Raw genomic sequence first — 8,933 nt, 5'->3', positions numbered from 1 at the left:
AATGTGAATCACAGGATCGAAGAATTGATTGCAAGGCAGCAAGAGTTAGAGGCTCAATTGATGAAACACTGAGACATGGAGATGCACCTCAAACAACATGAAGAACAACAAGAAGAGTTCAGGAGAGAGATGCAACTCCAAGTGTAGCAGCTTATGCAACAGTACAGGCCTCCAAGCAACTGATGGTTTTTTATGTATAGATTTTAGGATTATCTAATTATGTATGAACAATGCCAGTCTCACGATTATTTATTTAGTTCACACTTATTATAAAACTTTTGTGAGTATTAAACAGTTTCTAATGTAGTTTTTTCAAATATTATGAATGTCTATTTGGTTTTTTATTATTAATGGGATTTTGATAAAATATTTATCGTTCAAACGACCGCAGACGATCATATAATGTTCAAACGCCATTTATTTTCATAGCGTTCGAACTTAACTTTTACTGTTCGATCCGTTCCTTTAACGTTTGAACAGCAAGCTATATTTATACCGTTCAAACATTCTCAAAATATACCATTCAAACATTCTCAAAATGTGTATTTGTTTGAACGTATTTTGCAATCATTCCAACAATTTAATATCGTTCAAACATAAAATAGTAACCGTTCAAACGATATTCTGGGATGAACTTCAACCGTGAAAAAAACAATTTCTCGTTCGATCGGTTTCGAATAGTTTCCTTCAAATTCGTCCCAAAAGATTTATTTTGGGACAAAATGGTGATTTTCATCCCAAAATATTTTATGGGACAGTGTTGTAGGGATGAGCTTGGGACAAAAAATTTCGTCCCAAAAGATCTCTTCTGTTGTAATGAGAAGTACTAGAATCTAACTGCATAAGTTATTGCCTTTTTAAGGGTTCATTATTCTTTAATATTCCAATAGAGCAGGAATATTATATACTTATATATACGAGTCAATTGACCAAGAAGATTAGATATTGCTTAATTTAGAGTGGCCCCCCTAGTACTTCGTAATTAGTCACGATAAAAGTTACGTTTTTTAAGTGCATGCATGTGACCATATATAAAAATATGGTTTCAAATTAATACATGATTAAGGTAGTTGCAAAGAAAACTCTTTCGTGGGTAAAAGAATACATGAAGTTGTGACTAGGGGTGTTCATCCGGGTTCCAACCCGGGAACCCGGGTACACCCGGACCGCAACCCGGGTCTCAAATCCGGGCCGGAACCCGGACCGGGTTCAGCCGGATTAGATCTGGTCCGGAACCCGGATGTATCCGGGTTTTGAAAAAACCGGATTCCGGTTTCCGGATTTTACCCGGTTTTTTTTTTTTTTTTAACCTGTTAGCAAATTGCATGCACAACAGAGCCATAATCTTCACCCTTCAGTGCGAACATTTTTTTTTACTCGAATGTAAACCCATACTCTCCCCATCACCTATAAGAACATACAGATTAAAGGGGTAAATTTTAAACCCCCCTTCCCAGAAAAAAAAAAAGCAGCAGAAAAAAGAAAAAAAGGGATCTAAAACTATCAACTATTAGCTCAAATCAAGTAACTCAAATTAAGCCAAAAACCTGTGCTACTTGCTTACTCCTTACAAGCATAAACTACCAAAAAACACAAGAAAGAAAAGGTCAATGCCACCACTGGCCCACAAAACTGCCGATGTTGGCACTTCGCACCTTCGGAGGTTCATAGCTCATTGTAGAGAGAACTTCTGAGATCTTCCATTGCTCGACCTGATAATTTGGAGTAAGAGAAGTAGAATGAATTCTAGATCAAAAGAATTCAAACAACAGTATGCATTTATGAATTCTTAAAAATATTGTACTGCCTTATAATCTTTTGGACAACAAGCATCCAAATGTGAACTCCCTACATTTTTCTAAAATGCCCAGGTGGTCTTATTTCTTAAAAGTTATTGAATATAGTTAAATTTGTGACTAACAAATAGTGTATGCTCACTCTTTTTTCTGGGTTGTCTTGCACCCAGAGCAGGGGAAGTACTAAATCCCATCTAACCTCTCAACATGAGAACATGAGCTTCTTTTTCATCAACATGCTTTTCCTTTCTTAGTACTTAATTCGACTAACAGATAAGACTTCAAGTCTCTGCAATCACATATACAGAATACATTATATCACCAACCATACCAAAAAAGGGAAAAAAAAAAAAAAAAACTAAAAATTACCCCTTTAAAGTCAACGCCATCACCACATTAGTGTTAATTGGCCAATGAACAAAATTTGCACACGTATTTTACTAATTTGTCCATACCCTAGCATCACACAAATACTCTACATATATATTTTTTTTAAATGAGTGATGTTTGCAAAAGGTCAAACCCATTCCAAAAAATCTTATGTCTCCATGGCTCACTTGATTTTGCATGACCCCAATCAAAATTTCTTACAACTCAATATTAACCAACTTCAGTGGATGCATACTTGTTATAAAAGGTGACAACCAGTTAGAACTCTACACATGTCAAATGAAGAAAAGAAAGCAGCCAAGACTCAAGTGCTAAGGTGGAGGGCTGCAGTTTTCTGTTATAGTTGTAATCTCTATAAAATAGATCTCTGTGATTCATTTTATAGTGTAATATTGAAGTAAGAGAGAAATACAGGAGAGCACGAGTGGAAAGAACTCAAGAGAGGGAGATACTTTCTCATTGAGAGAGGAAGTGATCTGTGAGAGTTTTTAGTCTTGTAACACAAACTGTATTGTTCAACTTCATCAATAAACAAAGAAGGCTTCTAGCTGTTCCTGCCGTGGATGTAGATTATTAGGATTGAACCACGTAAAGATTTTGTATTCTTTATGATTTTCTTTACTGCTTGTGTATGATTTGTGAGTTTCTTGGCAAGTATTGGTAGAACAATTATGTTCTGTCATCAATACAGATTGGATAGAATTGTAACAATACTCAACCGTATTCAACTCATTAACTAAAGCCAGAATCAAATTAGACACTATGAATCTGCTATGAAAATCAAATGCCTATTTTCCTATCAGTGGAAAAGATTTTTTTGAAAGAAATAATGGCCGGAAACCTGTTGCTGAGTTAAATTAATACCGACTGGAGTTCTGGTATTTGACCTTTGTTCTATATATAGCAGTCGAACTCGTATTATTTATCCTATCATCCCAGAACTCTTTGACATAGATTATGGTTCTAGTTATTCTTCTTCTTCCTTTTTTATTTTTTAAACATTTTTTTTTTTGCAGAAAGACGTTTACGCAGGTGGTGAAGAGGAAATCAACTGAGAATTACAAAGGAATTCCATACATAACAAACGGACTAGCCCAGAAAATCCACTGCACGCCAAAATCATCACATACCCACTCAAAGTCACCAAAGAGAGAACAAAAAAACAGAGAAAAAAAAAATACCCACCGATGAAGAAAACGACAGAGCACCCAACACTTGTGCATCCTCAGACAGAAAGCGAAGGATTTCCCCCTTTGTTAGATCTCACCGATAGCTACCAGTGTCCACTAGTTTGAGACCCTCTGCAAATCTGGAAAAAGAAAAAAGAAAAAACGCTGGAGTGATGGTGAAGAACCCCAAAATATCACTACATCGGAGATCTTTTTTTTTTTCTGGTTCAAAGAGTTTCTTACCTTTTTCTTTTCTTCGATCGGCAATGAGGGAGGAAAGGGAGGCCATCTTGATTCTTGTCTTCGATCGGTAGTGAGGGACAGAGGCTAGGGTTTCTTCGGATTGAGAGAGAGAGAGAGAGAGAGAGAGAGAGAGAGAGAGAGAGAGAGAGAGAGAGAGAGAGAGAGAGAGATACACAGAAATGAGATAGGGTTCGGCTGGGAGACGGGTAGGTTCACTTCTCATTTTGTACAAACCGGTACCCGTGTCTTAAAACATAAACCGCATTTTATACCGGATCCGGACCGCATATACCCGGTTTTTCAGAATACGGGTTTCAGTCCGGATTTAATCCTGGCCGGAACCCGTAACCGGATATCCGGTTATCCGAGTTCCGGACTGGGCCGGGTAAAACCCGGCCCATATGAACACCCCTAGTTGTGACGGTTGTACATATATGTTGTGTTAGAAACTATTAAGAACACAAGATGAAAATGAGAGGAAATAAATATGTAAGAAGCTATCAAGAATAGGCAATGAAAATGAGTGGAAAGAAATGAAATGGAGATTGACAGAGATTGAAGAGAACTGATTCTCATTGATTGCTTTGTTTATACAAAGGTCACATATATATACATTACAAAGAAGCAAAAAAAGTAAAATGCTATTAAAACTAACTTTTTGATTATCTACACAATTACAACCATCACTTTAGAACTTTATTTGACAGCATGGTATAAAGCAACTTTATGCATCGTGCCCCTCATCCTTCTTTGTGTGCAGTCGTAAACTTTCTCAGCTAATGTTCTACTTTTCTGTGCCATCTCCTTTCTTTTCTTTTCTACTACTACCATCTTCTTCTTTTTGTTTACTACGGCATGTCTCTTTATCAACTGCATATATTTCTTGAGTGTTGTAGTGTGTTTCAGGTATGCTATGGCTGCTGTCCTTGTGTCCTTCTTGCTTGCATTTCAGTTTGTTGCTTGCATTTCAGTTTGTTGCTTTGTAATCTGTAAGACTCCCCCTCAAGATGGGCATAGATATTAGTAATTCCCATCTTGGATAATAAGAATTGAAATGTAGAAGTTGGTAAGGCCTTAGTAAAGATACCTGCCAACTGAAATTTTGAGGACACATGCATTGGTGTGATAATTCTAGCCAAGACATTTTGTCTAACAAAATGGAAATCTAGTTCTATATGCTTGGTTCTCTCATGAAAGATTGGGTTCTTTGTAATGTGGATGGCTGCTTGGTTATCACATAAGAGGGAAGTAGATTGGTCATGTTCAACATTAAATTCCTTTAGCAAACCGAGAAGCCACATGATCTCACAGCTTGTATAAGCTAGTGCCCTATATTTTGCCTCAGCTGAAGATCTAGAAATTGTTGCTTGTTTCTTAGACTTCCAGCTTATTAGTGAGTCTCCAATGAATACAAAAACCTGTGACAGATCTTCTTATCTTGGGTCAAGCAGTCCAATCAAAATCACTATAAGCCCTTAGAGCATCCACATTATTTTATGCATATGCATATACAAAATCACCTCTTTTGGAGATCCACTTTGCCATACAAGTAAAATTCTCACATTGGCTTATGCAAATTTGAGACAAAATAATAATAAAATATTATCATTTGTTTTTTTGCCTAATTTTTTTTATATAGAGTTTGCAATTTCCATATATTGGGTTAATACATGTAATGTTTTAATACATGCAATTAGCACCCAATAAATGTACTTTGAACCTATGAGAGAGAGGTGCACGGGTTTGATCTTCAAATATGTAAAATATTTGAGTAAAATATTTTTTGATGAGTGAATGAGTAATATACGTAAAATATGTAGTAAAATATGTAAAGATAAAATTTGTAGAAAGAGAGTGGGAGGAGAGAGAAAGAATGAGTAAAATATGTTTTGGAGAGTGAATAGTAAATCTTCGTAAAGGTACTATTCATAGCTATGTAAATATTTGAAGATGCATAATTCAATGTAAATGAATTTAGGCTCATATTATACATATGCATAGACCAATGTGGATGCTCTTAGGTGTAAAGCTAATTTGGATGACAAGAAAATCCCTTGACCTGTGGATCCTTTGAGGTACTTGAGAATCCTATAGGTTGAGTGCAGATGAGACTGTGAGGGTCTTTCCATGAACTGGCTTAGAACACTTACAACATAGGTGATGTTAGGTTTGGTGATGGTTAAGTAAATTAACCTTCCAATGAGTCTTCTATAAGCTGTAGGATCTTGGAGGGTCTCTTCTGTGATGTGGCTCAATTGTGATTCAATTCAATAGGTGTAGAGGCTATCTTTGTGCCAAGTAAACTTGAACCTTCTAATATCTCAAGGGTGTACTTCCTTTGACAAAGGTTAAATCCAAATGAGGACCTATCAACTTCCAATCCTAGGAAATACTTGAGGGGTCCAAGGTTCTTAATTCTGAACTTGCTGTGAAGGTAAGATTTGAGTGAGTCAACTTCTTCTTGAGAGTTACCTTCAACTATGATATCATCCACATAGACTAAGAGTGCAATAAATCCATTGGGACTGACTTTAGTAAACAAGGAGTAATCAGATTTTGATTTGTGAAATCCAATGGCAGTGAGTGAGTTGGAAAACTTTGATAATCGTTGCCTAGATGCTTGCTTAAGTCCATAGAGGGACTTATTCAATTTGCATACTAGTTTCTCCCCCTCAATATGCTCACTCTTGATGTGATAGCTTGGAGGTAATTGCATGTAAATGTCCTCATCAAGGTCTCCATGAAGGAAGGCATTGTGAACATCCATTTGAGTCAGGGACCAATTTTTAATGGCTGCTATGGCAAGGAAAACTCGAACTGTGGTGAGCTTGGCAACTGGACTAAAGGTCTCTTGGAAGTCAAACCTTCTTTTTGAGTGAAGCATTTTGCTGCAAGTCTAGCTTTGTGCCTTTCAAAAGTTCCATCTGAATTGAGTTTGGTCTTATAAACATATTTGCAACCAATTGCAGTTTTGTTGGGGGGTAAGGTGGTGATAGTCCAAGTGTTGTCTACTTCTAAAGCATGGAGTTCATCTTTCATGGCATCTTGGCAATGCTTAAATCTCACAGCTTCATGATAGGACTAAGGTTCATGGAGTAAGGACGGGAAACAGAAAATGCTTGGTGAGAGGGAGAGAGATTTTTGTAAGTGATGTAGTCATGAAGAGGATGGATTGTGGAGGAGGAAGAGAAGGGATGAAATGCTGCAATTTGACAATGATATTGATGAAGATAATTAGGTTGGTTCCTATTTCTGGTGGACCTTCGAAGAGTGATAGGGTTAGGTTGAGGTGATGGGGCAGGTGAAGGAAGTGTGGGAGCAGTAGGTGAGGGAAGGGTGGAGAGGTCAGCTGGTGAAGAAGGTTCTTCAGATTGTGATGGAGTGAGAGTTTGAGTAAGAGTTTGAGAAGTTTGAGGGAAGGAGAAGATGTCATCTAGTGGTGCAAGAGGAAGGACCAGGTTATTTGGGAAGGATGACAGGTCATTGTCTAAAGGAGAACTAGATTTGAAGGGGAAAATGGATTCATGAAAAATAACATTTCGAGAGATGAAGGTAGAGTGAGATTCAATGTCATACAGTTTATAACCTTTGACATCAGGAGGGTATCCTAAGAAAATGCAAGGTTTAGCTCTATGTTCAAATTTGGTTCTGTTGTGTTTAGGAGTGCTAGCATAAGACTGACATCCAAAGACCCTAAGGTGAGAGTATGAAGGGGGTGATGAGAAAAGCATCTCATATGGGGATTTATTGGAGAGGAGAGGGGTGGGAATTATGTTAATGATATAGGCTGCAGTTAAGATAGCATCTCCCCAAAATTGGATTGGCAATGATGCTTGAAAGAGAAGGGCTCGATCAACATTTAAGAGATGTTGATGTTTTCTCTCAACAACACCATTTTGTTGATGAATATACACACATGATGTTTGATGAATGATGCCATGTCTTTTGTAAAAATCAGTCATAGTAAATTCAAGTCCATTGTCAGTTCTAATTTGCTTAATGTTTTTGTTGAATTGGATTTGTATGAGATGGAAGAAAGATTGCAGGAGGGATCTTGTGTTTGATTTCAATCTCATTAGGTAAACCCAAGTTACTCTAGAATAAGCATCAACAATGGTTAAGAAATAATGAAATCCTTGAAGAGAAGCATGGGAGTAAGGACCCTATATATCATAATGGATTAAATCAAAAGGAAATGAACTACTTGAAACACTTGAAGGGAATGAAAGTTGTTTCTGTTTAGCCAAATGATAAACTGTACAATGAGATTTATCCTTGGACTTTACATTAGGTACATTAGAATGAATTGAATTCATTCTTTGAGAGGATAAATGTCCTAATCTGCAATGCAATAGGTCAAAATCTTGATGTACAGCAGCTTGGTTGACTTGAGTTAGACTAGATGGGCTTGAAGATGGTATGTTGGTGCTGGTTGGTGGTGAAGACAGTAGGTAATAGAGACCAGCATGGACTTTAGAAGTCCAATCGTCATCCATGAAGAGAGGACCTGAGTGAAACAAAGATTATTTAAGAAAAATAGACAAGTGTCTGGTTTTTAGTGAGTTTACTGACTAAGATGAGATTGAAAGCAAATGAGGGAACACATAGGACATCAGTAAGAATGAGAGAATCTGAAACTTTAATAGTGCCTATGTGTATGACTTGAGCTTTTGTACCATTTGGAAGTTGTATAAAGGCTTGAATGCAGTAAGAAGAATTAGTAAAGAATGAGGTGGAGCACACCATATGATCAGTGGCTCCTATGTCCATGATCCATGGTGTGTTATGAAAGGTGTCATACTGATCTTATGAAAAAGCAGTGGGTTTATCATGACTCGTGACATTGAAAAGAGAGGGGTTATGAGAGATGCTAGAACTGGAAAAATAGTGATGATTACCTGCTAGATTGGATTGAGATCTTGTTTCAGGGGCAGGTTCTGAGATAATTGGTGACGGATGCACATGAGATGGCAAGGGTGGTTTATTGTGTCCTGAAGTTAGTTGAGGGAATTGAGCATTGACAAGAGCCACAAGGTGTTGAGCTTGTGCTTGAGAGAGGTTTAGTTGAGAAGTACTTGGTGCAGGAGATGCATGGCCTGTAGCAACAGTTTGATCCATAACAGAACCATCAAGACCAACTTGGTTTGCAAAGTAAGTAGCAACAGGTTTTCCAAAACCATTTCCAAATTTAAATCTGGTAAATTTGAAATTGGGTGGAAATCCTATTAGTTTGTAGCATTTCTCCTTTGTGTGTCCTATCTTCCCACAATGACCATTAACCAAATATGTTTTCTCCTTTTTCTTAGAGAAATTTTGATAAGCAAGCAAGGCAGAT

At 37.2% G+C, this 8,933-nt stretch overlaps 1 long non-coding RNA gene across 1 annotated transcript; it reads right to left on the bottom strand.

Moving 5' to 3' along the window:
* Nucleotides 1–1,449: 1,449 nt before the first annotated feature.
* LOC122299597 lies at nt 1,450–3,731 on the bottom strand. Its single transcript, XR_006239710.1, has 3 exons — nt 3,599–3,731; nt 3,372–3,495; nt 1,450–1,712 (listed from the first exon to the last, which is right to left on the bottom strand). It is a non-coding gene; the product is annotated as an uncharacterized LOC122299597 (long non-coding RNA).
* Nucleotides 3,732–8,933: the final 5,202 nt, after the last annotated feature.

The sequence above is a fragment of the Carya illinoinensis genome, chromosome 16, assembly GCF_018687715.1.
Source record: "Carya illinoinensis cultivar Pawnee chromosome 16, C.illinoinensisPawnee_v1, whole genome shotgun sequence".
Taxonomy (NCBI): domain Eukaryota; kingdom Viridiplantae; phylum Streptophyta; class Magnoliopsida; order Fagales; family Juglandaceae; genus Carya; species Carya illinoinensis.
This window is presented reverse-complemented; position numbering and strand designations above follow the sequence as displayed.